The sequence below is a fragment of the Ictidomys tridecemlineatus genome, chromosome 10 (assembly GCF_052094955.1).
Source record: "Ictidomys tridecemlineatus isolate mIctTri1 chromosome 10, mIctTri1.hap1, whole genome shotgun sequence".
Lineage (NCBI taxonomy): Eukaryota > Metazoa > Chordata > Mammalia > Rodentia > Sciuridae > Ictidomys > Ictidomys tridecemlineatus.
In genome coordinates this window covers 42,064,008-42,077,843 of record NC_135486.1, presented here as the reverse complement: position 1 = coordinate 42,077,843, position 13,836 = coordinate 42,064,008, and the positions used below count along the sequence as shown (strand labels likewise).

The window sequence follows — 13,836 nt, the reverse complement described above, 5'->3', positions numbered from 1 at the left end:
GGCTGGTTAGAACACAAATTGCTGAGCCCACCCCCAGTGTTTCTGAATATTATGTCTAGGGTGGGGCTTGAAAAGTGGTATGAATAATAAATCCCAAGATGGTGCTGGTGCTACTAATCCAGGGACCACACCTTGAGAACCATTAGACAAGAGGTAAGATCCAGGCTCCCTCTGCTCAATAGCTTACAGCCAATGAAACAGTTTCAACAATGGTGATGTCTAGATGGCAACAGAGTTGGCAAATCATGGCAGGCAATGGCACATATCAACATCCACTCTCAACCATGAAGTGAGACGTTCAAAAACCTTTCCATTTCCAACGTCACTTACATGTCATATGTCATTGAAGGTATAACAAATATATTTATTCACTAATTCAACTGGAGTTTAATTAAACATTTACAATGTATCAGATATTTTTACAACATTTGGGACTTAGAGCAGTGAAAATCACCATCTCCTATCACAATGGAGCTAATATACTTAGGAAAGAATGACACTAGTGAAACTATGTTCATATCTATTCAGCAAAACATCACTGAATTACCGAGAGAGTTTCAGATTCAAGTGCTTCACCGTGAAGGAAGGATCAGATGTCATTTTACCAGAATTGCAAAATTCATCAAAACTGGCTGGTTCATTTATAAGAAGAAATGTAGCCCTAAGATATACAATACTCAGAATTATCTTATACAGTAACTTTGCGTACTTATTTACTTTGAAACAAAAATACACAAACATACGTAGGTAAGTTTTTAATTGAAATATTTTTTTAATAATTGTGGAGTACTTAGTCCAATATTATCTCATTTTAGTGTTGAAAATTCATGTAAGTCAAAGCACCTGTTTTCCACATAGAAAGATCAGTGTTTTAATTAATGTATACACAATAGTTATTAACTGGTAAAAAAGCTAATATTAATATTCAGTTTTCCCTGATAGGGAATAAGAACATTATGAAGGGAAAGAACCCTTATAACAGGATACTCTGTTAGAATAAATTCAGAAAACGTTCTCATTCATCTGATACACAAAGAATTCAGGGACAATATCCTTACACCTGTCAAACATGAGTAGCATAATAAACTATCACCAGGAAATGGACATTAGGCTGGTACATATCCAGATGTCAGTATTTTTCTACCTCTGATATCACAGGTCAATCCTCCACTGACAGTGAATTCATTAGATAATTTTTTAAGTCTGTCTATATTAAGCAAGCCAATTATATCAAATGTGCTACATTTTAAAATCAACCATAAATCCAGAGAGAACTAGAGCATTTTCAATGTTTCTTGAGGGTTTTCATTACCTAATGAATTTTTGGCACATCCCGTCCTTTAGTTGAAACTTGTATTTGTTGTGAACATTGCCCAGTATAGCATCCTGCCTTCACCTGAGACCGCAGATTCTGACAGTACTGACTGTGGCTTTGTGAAGAACAAATCAATCCAATTTCCCTTCTAAAATGAAGTCACACCGCTTAAAGGCAATAAAGAAGCAAACAGAGAATGTCAGTATTTGGAATCTCCTAAAGATATTTTTTAATGTGTTCAGTAATCAAAGATGTTGACTTCACCGTACATACAGAATCTACTTTCCCCTTATCCCTTTGTGTGTCTATGATTGAATGAGCACATAAGGCTTGCCTAAGGCTACTTGCTGAATTTATGGAAGAACTGAGATTGAAAAATTCATGTATCACCCCAGGATGTATTTGTTCTATAAGAAAACTCTAAAATAGAGAAGAAAATGGATTTTTATTGAATTCTAAAATATGTGAAGGTGGTCATGGGATTTCCCCCAAACCCTACAAAGTGACCAATGCAGAACTGCCACCATCACTTTTGCCTCATGGACCATCTCTTCCTGGGGTCTTTTGCCCCTGGCCCCTTTCACTGATCTCCAATCCATTTACCACACTGCAGCCACATGGAACTTAAAAAAAAATTAAGTTGTGTTGAATCCCTAAATAAAATCATGCATGAGGCTGGGGTGGTGGCTCAGTGATAAATAGCTTGCCTCACATGCATGAGATCCTGAGACAAGAAACTCTGTAAGAACAAATTCAGAAGACATTCTGGGTTCGATCCTCAACACCACATAAAAATAAATAAATAAATAAATAAAAGATATTTTAAAAATCATGCACTTCAAGTTTCCCATTTCCTTCAGGAAAGACCTTACAATGTCATTGACAACCCAAGGCCCCGAATATCCTTGCTTGGTCAATAAGAAGAACAAGAATTACAACATTAGGTAATATCTATCGAGGAATTACTGAGCCAGGCATTCATTTAAACCACTTCATTACTATTGCATTTAATTCTCATTAAGAACTGTTAAAACTAAACACTGCTATTATGTCCAGAGATGCTAAGTGACTTTTTCAAAATAACATAGTTAAATAAGTCAATACACCCCTGCCACCTAGGGCCCATCTCGCCAGGCCGCCCTTTTCTCTCTGTGGTTCAGCAATTGTTTGAATTCCAGTTTCTTCAATGTATCCTACTCCCCTCATTGTTCCCCTAGAGCCTTTGCACATACCAGCTCCTCCAGCTTGGACCATGCCTGTCTCCTTCATTGCCTGCATAAAACTTCTACCCATCTTTCAGACCTCAGAAAAAACACACCTTCTTCAGAAAACCGCACCCTTGCCAGCTCCAGATGAGGTCAGTCCTCGTGCCCCAGCACACTCCTGCAGCATCCCCTAGCTTCCCTTCATGACCCCATCAGCTGTAACACCTAGGTACGCACTCAAGATGTTATTCAGTAACTGCCTGTCTTCGTTTCCTGGGAACGTTGCAATGACGTTAACAAAAGCCTGGATGGCTAAAAACAACAGAAATGTAGGTCCAGGTTTGGAGGCCAGAAGTTGGAAATCAAATGAGAGTAGGGACTGGTTTTCTCGCTTTCTCTTACAATTATTAGGGCAAATCTTTCCTTGATTCTTCTGGCTTCTGGAGTTTGTTGGCAATCCCTGATGTTCCTGGGTTTGTAGATGCATCACTCTGCTGGCCTGGCTGTCTTGTCATGTCACTTTCCCTCTGAGTGGTCTCTCTGTCCAAATTTCCCCCTATTTAAATGATTCCAGTCCTACTGAATTATGGTCCATCTTAAGAAAAAAAAAAAAAAACCTCATCTTAACTTATCTCTGTAAAACCCCACTTCCTAAAAGGGTCACATTCTGAAGTACTAAGATTAGGACTTGAACTTAAAATGTATTACAGGAGAATACAATTCAACCAATAATTGTCTATAAGACTAGAATGAATTCCAAGAGGAAATGGACCCTATCATCTTATTTGTCGGGCCAGTATCTTACACACAAAAGGTACAAAATCCAGTGTTCATTAAATGAATCAAATTCTATTTTTAAGAAGTATCATTGAAAAAAAATGCAGCAGTTAATCAGGCCTCAGGTATGTATATGATGTGGGTACAGGTGTTGAAGAAAATATTCCAGCTAGCTTACAGCCAAGCGAGAATGTAGTTTCCGTGTGTTAGACTTTCCGATTTCAAGAGAAATCATATATTCAAACTGTTTTAGAAGAAATTTTCCAATGGGAGCAATTATATCAATTTTTGAATTGAATAATGTTAATGGGGAAAAATAAATAAATAAATGCATTTTTAAGCTGAGCATGGTCTTGAAGCCACTTGATATAGCCTCTGTGACAAGGTAACACCAGACGCCCTGTGAGGTCATATCTGAAATAAAATGCAATGATTGTATTCACTGGGCTGTATAGCACATGTTCAAAATTCTCTCTCCTCTCTCTCTCTCTCTCTCTCTCTCTCTCTCTCTCCTTGAAACAGGGTCAAAGTTGCTTAGGGCCTCGGTAAATTGCTGAGGCTGGCCTTGAAATTATCATCCTCCTGTCTCAGCCTCTGGAGTTGCTAATATTACAGGTAAGCACCACTGCAGCCAGCTTCCAACATCTCATTTTAATTGCATTCATGCAGGGATAGCACTGACGAGGTTCTCCCCTGTAGCTCAAAAATTAAGGAGTGTCAAAAACCAAAATAATCAAAATAAATAATATTTTAATATAATATTCTGGAAAGTCAACCCTAATGCCAAAAATTCATGATAAAGATAGGATCTGATCGTGCCCTGACCTTAGTTCTAGCTCTGCTTGCCTGTTTGACTGATATTTACCCTCCCTACTGGATTACTATGTGAATGTAAGGCAGTTACTGAAAAAGGTTTATTCTGGCTCACAGTCCTGGAAGTATCAGTCCATTATTTAGTGACCCTGTGGCTTTGGGTCTGTGGTACCACATCACGGCAGGAGCATGTGGCAGAGCAAAGCTATTCACCTCATGGCCAGATTACAAAAGAGACACAGGAAGGGGCTGGAGTCCCACAACACCCTTTAAGGACATGACCTCAATGACATAAGACCCCACACTAAGTCCTCCTTCTTAAAGGTTTCACCACCCCAGGGCTGATGACCAAGTCTTTAACACAGGGGCCTTTGAGGGCTATTCCAGATTCAAACTATAGCCATTGCTATCTATGGAATCAACAATCTATTGTATCTGTTTCCCCTTGAAGTTCCAGGTAGTTTAATGCATAATGGATGAAGCAATCCCCCGACCCAGCCAAACTTCTGTACCCAAATGTGCATTGTACTGCAATTTTCATGAAGTGTAAGTCCCTTCATGACTTCTCTAGATCATCTGTTTCCTCTGAAAATATCAAGAATTTCTTCTCCTATAAAATGGTGTCTCTCACTTCTGATGCAATCATCTTAGCTATATTTTTCTCTCAAACTTCTGCTTAATACCTACTCACTTCTGCCGTACTGCCAGAAACTTCCAACAGGACCCGGTTGCTAGCCCTGTGACAGCCAACTCCAGTTCAACGAACACAGGTGAGTTACCATGGAATGCTCTTATGTGGATTCAGCAATCAGTTTGAAAAACACATCTGAAGTGTTTTGAGGCTTAATCACACAGAGAGCACTTCTGACCTTTCCTAAGCAGCCTCTCAAAATACAGACATTCTCATCCATCATTACCACAACCTGTCTCTAGGAGATTTTGTGCATGATCTGGTAATATTCCAGGGCAAGATGTTGATTCAGGGTTGTCACAAGCCTCTATCAGACCTGGAGAATCACAAGAAATGTTAACATCACACCAGAACTAACAGCCAATTATGCAAATATATTTACAGAGTGTCAAAATGGCCATTAAGAAAACCATCACAGAAACTTCACTACTACAAAATCCTGGTAATTATTATTTAAATAAGAATATGAAATGATCAGGAAAATTTAGGGGATCCCATGTTCCTGTGGAATCTGTTCTTCATACAATAGAAGATGAAAGAAACATAATTAGGATTTTTGATTATATTAATGATTGGTGAGATTGATTTATTCAGGACAGTTGTGAAATCTTCCCTGTTATTTACTTTCGATAAGCTTGATCATAACTTATTGTGTGCTGATGCACATACACGGCATCTTTTATACTAGTGTGCTTTTCTGTATATATATGGCTTCCTCTACTAGACTAGGCATTTCGTCTGAATTCTTTTTGATTTCTTAGCACACATAGTTGGTATTCAAACATTAGTTGAGTGATATAAAAAAAATGACCACCATTACTCCAACACATACAAAATCAGTTCTTGTGACTTCCAAAGGATTCAATTGTAACAATGCTATTTAGTATCAAAAAGCATTTAATTCACATGAAGGTACTGTTGGTACTTTGGAAGTTATGATATTTCCTCCATGCCCTTCATTATCCCAGCAATTCTATTAATATATATTAATATATATTCACATGAAAGTTAGCACATGTATGGGTGAAACAGTGAAGTTCCTAGATTTCAATTCAGGTTCAGCCAATTACTAGCTGTAAAATAGCAATAAAAATGTCATCAACTTTATTATCTTAAAGGCAATGACACCATCTTTTTTCTTTTACCTTTATTTATTTATTTTTATGTGGTGCTGAGGATCAAATCCAATGCTTCGCATGTGCTAGGCGAGTGCTCTACCACTGAGCCACAACCCCAGCCCATCAATTTTAACTTGTAAATGAGACCTAAAAGAGTTAATACTTGAAAGGTGCTTATGACAGTGCTGACATATAGTCAAGAGCTCAACAAACATTAATACACTATAAATTTCACCATCACTACTGACAGCACTGAACCATGGAAGGAGGGCAGGAGATGGGTCTGAGATAAGAAATGAAAACAAAAATGAAGAGGCCAATTATGTTCTGGAGCTTGGTTAAGCAAACACTTGGAAGCTGACTGTTAGGAACCAAATGAGCAACTGCAATTCAGAACATAATTAGATAATTCAGGTTGTAAAAGAGGAAATCAAATTCCAGCTCCTTTGTTCTAGAAAAAAAGAGAACTCTTTTTTCATAAGCTCTGGTGTAGGGGTAGTCATAGTCCCCACTAGAAGGGACCCTACAAGGATGAGTAGGTGTGTGCCAATTTGGTTAGAAAGGAAGACAGTAGGAGTTTTACAAGGCTACACTAGCCAGCCAAAAACAGACATAAGGGTCTATCTTTATTGTTCTCTATGCTACGATACTACAGTCCCACCTTCTCTACCAAGCATATGCTGATTTCCCTTTGACTGTAGCCCAAAGCTTTGAATTGTTGGTATCTGAAAATGTGCCTTAAATTGTGTTAATTTCTAGTTCCTTAGCAATCTAGATTGCTTTAAGAACTCCAGGTGGCTTTCCTTTTTTATGTTCCTGGCCCTGAATATTGAGTTTGGGGTTTAAAAAAAATAAAAACCTTTACTGTATTTTCACAGCACATAGTAGGCCTTCCTAACATTTCATTGTTATCAATATTATTTTCTGAACACATAAAAATTTTCTTTTGTCCACAAACATGTTTTTAGTTAAAGTAAAACTTTTATAACCCCAAGTTGTTGGTTGCTAAGAGGACAGTACATGCAAATAACATAAACTCAGTAAGGGCCCCAGAAAGGGTGTGTGCCATTAAGCTAACAGGTGTAATATGTATTTACTTCTTGTGACTCATATTGTACCTGTTCCCTGTTGGCAGGTTTATCAGGAAGCTCTCTTATCCCTACCACCCCCGTCTCACATTATGCTTATTTTAATTAAAGCTGAGATGTCAAATATTTACTGGTCTATTTTTAACAATTGTTGGTGAAAATCTGTTAGCCACCAAGTGTAGCTATTAATAGAACAGACAGTATTTTTTTCCTATTGTATCTATCCCAACACAGTGGAATGCCACATTTTGTGGTGGTTTTTCTTTGGATGAAAGTTAGCTGGAAAAAAATTGTTTAGTGTTTTCCGTTAATATTTTCTCAGAAAGGAGAGCCAATAGGGCATTGTTAGGATTCCAAAATCCCTTGATGGCCTTCTTGGTAACTAATTGTAGTGTTTTTTGGTTTGTTTGTTGGTTTGTTTGTTCATTCATTTACTTTTGTTGTTCCTGTTTTTCCTTTTTTTCCCCCTGGAATAATGGATGGCATGTGCACCACTTTTCAAGTCTTCACATACTGTAACAGGAGATTGCTGACAATGTTGTTCTGAACTCCAGGTGGCTTCTTCATGTTCCTGGCCCTGAATATTGAGTTTGAGATTAAAAAAAAAAACTTTACTATATTCCCATAGCACATAGTAGGCCTTCAATAAAAATTTAACCATTGCTATGGTTTGTATACGACTATACCAAAAACTCCAGATAATGTTTGATACATACATGAAAGCCATCTCTATAGAGTATATTTTCTAGCTGGGAAGACAATATTTCCATGAAAAAAATATAATAAAACATAAAGACTAAGGGACCATTTAGGGAGTATCTACTAAGCACATAATAAACATTTATTCAAAGAGATTCTATGGAAGCATTTGCTAGGTGTATTTTGATGGCCTCTCATTGCAAATGCTTTGTTTGCAACTGTTCAAAACAGGAAAGTAGTTTATTTTTTAATTCAACAAATATGACCTTACTTTTCCATTTAGTCTGGCATAAATTTCCTAAATTTTACTGGGAAAGAGGCATCATAGAGTCAACCATTCTTTTGAGAAAACATTGCATATATGAATGTGATTACCAACAATGCATTGAGGGAATCTGTTACATCCCTCTCTCCCTCGGACAGTGACTTGCTTAGGGTAGGGACCTTGTCACCCTCATGCTTATACCTTCAGTGTTCAACACATGGTAGACTCTCAGCAAATGTTTGTCAAAATGAGCTCAAAATAGCCTTCAACCATTTGGCTCCTGGGCACCTAGTTCTCAGAGAATGAAAACATTAAAAAATCATTAAAAAATTTACCTGTAGTCAGTAGCCAGATGCTCTCTATTAAAGATAGATCTTTAGTTTTGAGGCCCTGCCTGTTTCAAAAAATGCATTTCATATTTCTCAATTCATGAATTTGATACTTACGTTCATTTTTTTTGGTTTATTTATTTATTTTTATTTTGTTTTTCATTTCTTTTTCTGAAAATTTAGCTAAGGCTAAGAACGAATGAAACATTTCTTGGAGAAATTTAAAGAGCATGTGAATTTCTCTGCAATTTCTGGTTCATGGGTGTATGCACCTGAAGACACCCAATCCAAACCTCAGAAACTGATTAAAAAAAGATGGCAGCCACGGGCTGACAACAATCTGTTTAACAGAAGACATCGAATATATAACAACTTCACCAAAATGCTGCAACATTCCAACAACACAAGAAATAAAGAGAGTATTATGCAAGAAAATATTGACAAGAAGAGGAAATCAAACTCTGAAATTACAAAGGAATTTAAGTACAAACAATATAACTGCCAGAGATAGATTTCCACCTGGACACTTGAACAATAGAAAACCACCCTCAGTGAGATATGGTCTTAATGTTTAAGAAAAACAGCCTGCCCTCTATCTCTAACCTCTACAGATCTAACCAGCGATTAATTTGGGGTTTCCTTTCAAAATATTATGAAGGGAGAATTTTCTACCTGGCTTTGTTCTTTCACATTTTTTCCTATGTTCATTTAGCATCTGGTCTCTTAGATTCTAATGCATCCCAGGACCCTCCGTTGTGACACCTTACTAAGGAAAAGTAGGCATTATCTTTTCTGTTCTATTCCCAATCAAAAGTGGCTTGTTCTGCATACTACTTTTCAGAGGATCCTGGGTAAGAGACAACTGGCTAACACAGTATGTGACCTGATGATGGATGCTTCTTTCAGACAACACATGCACATTTAATGGAGGCCTCGTTCCCAGAATTTAATGGAATCATTATTAGCACAGTTACTCTCTGAAGAGGCAGACATATTAAGTAGCAAATCTAAAATGCAAGCACGCATGAAGATGTGGATGGGGACTGATCAAGCAAGATGACCTGTGACTTTACCATTTTTCACCTGGATTACTGCAAAGTCTCTCAAGTCCATGACCCTGTCTCTGATACTCTTTTTATTCCTGCTGTGATCAGACCACAGATCTGATGACAATACAACCCTGAGAATGTGACAATAGCTTCCCACAGCCTTCATGACAAAATTCAAGCCCTTGGCAAGTAATACAAAGCTTTTAGATTGCACGAATGCCCAGCTACATGTCCTACCTTGCTACCTACCACAAACCATGGTTTCCAGCTTTGTTATCACTCACTGTTTCCCCAAATGGACATGCTTCCTCAGGTTTCAATCCCTTTGCATAAGCTCTTTGTGCTCCTTGACCCAAATGCATCTAGTCAACGTTACTCGACCTTCAAAACTACTCCCACAGTTGAGCATCACTTTCCTTCTTTTCTTCTCTCACAGGAATCTTTCTGGACTCCTTCTAGTTCCAAGTTCATCTTTATTTTATTCTTATTCCACTGTTGTATGTACTCATTGGGTTTCTAATATGTTTACCCTCTTTAAAGTCGGGGTCTATATCTTTCACTTCTTAATCTCAAAATTTCTGGCTGGCACCCAACATATAATGGGCATAGTAACAAATATTTAAAAAATGAATAGATGAATTAGGGATCAAACTGTTTAAAAAAAAAAACACCAAAAGCTGGCCTTCAGTCCACCATCTTATGTGTACAATGCCCTAACCATTATATTAATAGCAATAGCATTGCTATTATTATAGCATTGTATTGCATTAATAGGAATATAATAAACTTAGCCCATCCCACATCTAACTGTCATGACTACCACTTTAATGGTTTCATAGTAGAATTCTTTTTCTCAAATTTTTAAAAATATGTTCTAATTAGTTATAGACTCTACACTTGTCCTACCTTCGCCCAGAGGTCCCTTTTGGAAGACTGATGCCACTGTCATTTTCCCAGTGTGTTCCATCTACCTGTCAAAACCCAAGCTGAAGAATGGCTAAGGGAGTAGCCTCCGGATTCATCAGGTTTGCCTCACAGGCGGGCCCTGGGTCTTGCTCTACAAAGTGGTTACACACTGAAAAACTGAGGGGCGGAAAAAAAGAGTTGTAGCTATTCAAACCAGTACCTGCTGTCTTTGTTTGCTGGCCAGCACCCATCTCTTCTCTTTAAATTAAAGCCCAGACTCTTATCTGTGCCTTTGGTTTCCAGCATAATGCTTTTATTCCCTGAGAGTAATTTCTGGCCTTTTGAACAGGCTTAGAAAATTAACTCTGTCAGAGGCCTGTGTGGTACTTAATGAAAGCCATGTATTGGTTAGAACAGAAAGGGAACGTGTTACCATTATAATCATAATATTGTGTTGAAGATTGTAGTAGCTATTATTATAGCGTACAATTCCATCAAACTGTTATAATTTATTAATAATTTTTGGAGTTTTAACTCGGTGATTAATTAAAACATCCACAATGCCAAGATGATTTCCTTTTAAAAATAAGACAAATGAAATTCACTAATAATTTCTTTTTTATCCTACCTACCCCTTAACTATATCCTAAAAAGTCTGTTCCAACAGAAACAGCCTGAGTCACAGCATTCCAGGCTTACTCTCGGTTATTAAAACTAATTCCAAGGACAGTCATCTTTTATTAGGAAAAAAAATACTTTTGGAATATTAATTAAAAATTTATTTCCTTTCTTAAAATCCATTCAGTTATCCAAACTAATTCTTTAAATATTTTTATATGAAGCCTTCAAGCAATAGTGCTAGTGAATTGATTATTTTTAAATCCAGAAGACTATTTGCATATTGGGTAGACATCACAAGTTTTTTTTTAAATATAGGAACATGTGATGATCTTCTTTCTGAACAACAACAACAAAAAAAAAGACAAAACAAAAGACAAAGAATGAAACTTTTTGACAGGTACATTGAAACTCATTTTGGAAAAATTAGCTATATAAATACTAGAAAGTTTCACATTTGGAACTGATTTTAAAATTTAAAGGTTTCCACATTTCATTCTTTCTACATGAAAGCTGAAAGCAAGAATTTCAAAATATTTCATGAAAATAAACAAAGACAGTATCATTTAATGGTCATAATAAGTAGTAATGAAAAATCTAGAATACTAAACTTTTATTCTCATAAAAGATAGCATCTTAGTATTTCTTAGTGGATTGGGTGATACACCCAAGGTTTTGTGTATAAATAGAAGTATTTCTATCAGAAAAATGTTCTGATAAGTGTATGTCCATCATTAAAACTGTGGTAAAAAAATCATAATGTAAATACATTGTCATATTATATATATGCACTTTAAAACTAATTTTGAAATTATCTGTTCTTATTAATATACAGTGGATGGCTAAAATTTTCCTAATATTCATGTCTTGAATAACATACAACCTATTTAGAAATTATATATATATATAGTTTTCTAGTTGTAAAATCATATATCCCTAAATTTAATATAACCACACATAGACTGATGAACTAAAGAACTCAGATTCTGTGCTAATATTATTAATCTCATATTTTCTAGAGAAGGTGATTTGTATTCAATACACATCCAAGTCTTCAGAATAAGAAATGAGTCTAGGTTCAGCAATGCAGAATAGGTTGCAAAAGTAAATCACAGTATACTCAGGAATGTAGGTAAATACAGATTCATAATGTTGTCTAAAACTACTCTGAACTTCCTCAAAGCTCTTACCTCTATATGGCATATGGAATTTTATTTTTAAAATAGGAAAATGGGTCTGATTAAGTTTAAAAATGCATTTGAACCAGTAATGTATACCAAGTACCTAGGTGTTACTCAGTCCTTGTGGAATTATTGCACTGACCTTTACACTCCCCTTAACCCTTTCAAAGACAGTGCCTAGAGTATGGGAGAAAAGTTTGTATCATCTCTTGGCACCTACTAATTTGTTATGCAATAGCTAATACCCCTGAAACACCATCAGCCTGGTCTCTCCTGGAATGCTTTGCTAGCACCAATTCTTCACCCCTCTGGCCGATATATCTAAAGTCTTTCTTCTCTGTGAATTGTGGCCCAGACCCTGCCTGTTCACTCAGTCTCCTCTCAGCTCCTGCTAGCTGACACTGCAAACTCTTGGAGTCTCTGCCCAGTCTGCAGGTCTGCTGGCTGCCATTCAGAACCCATACCCTAGGGAAACTGAAGAAGGTGTCCTACTGCCATGAGGACATCTAAATGTCCAACCACGCTGGTTTGCCCTGTCACCTGTGCTGGGTCCCTAGTCACCCCCCTCTCACCTTAGCTCTTTCTTCACTAAAAGGGAGCAGATGCCAGAGGATGTCTGCCATCACGTTCCCAGGCTTGGGTAACACATGTCAGTGGGCCTGGTGTGCAGACCAAAAGAGAAAAGAGATACATTTCTGACTTTCTACTTCCCTCATCTCCTTTCTCATTCATCTTCCTCTTGTTTACGACTAAAACATATGGACTTTTCTTACTTCTTTTTGTCGTCACAGATTGCTCATAAATAAAATTCTGTGATCTGGGTTAGCCAGACCTCATGTTTTGAATTGCTCAATGAGAGTTACAGAAATTTTGAAAATCCTTTGTCTTTCCACAGTCTTTCTGACTTGGACAGCTGTTGATTTGCTGTACAATTCTGGTTTGGAAGTCATAATGTGAATTATGTTTTTTTCTTTCCCTAAAAATCTTAATCTCAACTTCACTGACTTAGAACTGTTTTTACATTGACTTTATTTTTTTAGTTGTAATTGTAGACAGAAATAATTTATTTATTTATTTATTTATTTATTTTTTTTGTGGTGTCAAGGACAGAACCCTGTGCCTCACATGTGCTAGGCAACTGGTCAACCATTGAGCCACAACCCCAGCCCTACGTTGACTTTTTTTAAAAGTGTTTATTTCCTTTGAAATTTTCAATTTTTTGAACTTCATGTTGTTTTGATTAGTGTTGACTTAGCAAAGTTTGCTTATTAAATTTCCAAATTAGGGGAGCAGTGGGAAGACTTTCTAGTGGGAAAAAAAAATTCAAGTACTAGCAAGGATTCTGTACACAGAGCTTGAATCATTAATCCAGCAGCATTCATTTAAATATGCATGAGTTAGTATTTTCTTCTGGACACGTCTCTTGCCATTGGGGAAACATTTTCTGAATAAGAGAGGCAAGAAACTTACTGTTTCCAGGTTGAAATTCCAGGATGGGGAGATATGCACACACATTCATAGGCCCACACACACCAGAAAACAGGAGAGAGAAACAAGAGAGGGTACTGTGACCAAAGAAACTGGGTAACTTTTATAAGGACTAGCGATCCAAAGCCCCTCACAGAATGATTTTAAGCTAATGTTGTTCAAGAAAAGACTAGAGACAAAAAGGAGCCTGGTATAGGAAGATAAGAAAGAAAAGAAACAACCATTCAAAGTACCCTAGAGGGGGGGAAAACAACTTGGCAATTCAAGAAACATGGAGAAAAACAAATATCTTTA

The 13,836-nt window shown here is 36.9% G+C and overlaps 1 protein-coding gene across 2 annotated transcripts in view; it reads right to left on the bottom strand.

The window, feature by feature from the left end:
* Kcnk2 (potassium two pore domain channel subfamily K member 2) overlaps window positions 1–13,836 on the bottom strand; it is a 191,740-nt gene that overhangs the window by 137,949 nt on the left and 39,955 nt on the right. The window lies entirely within an intron of this gene.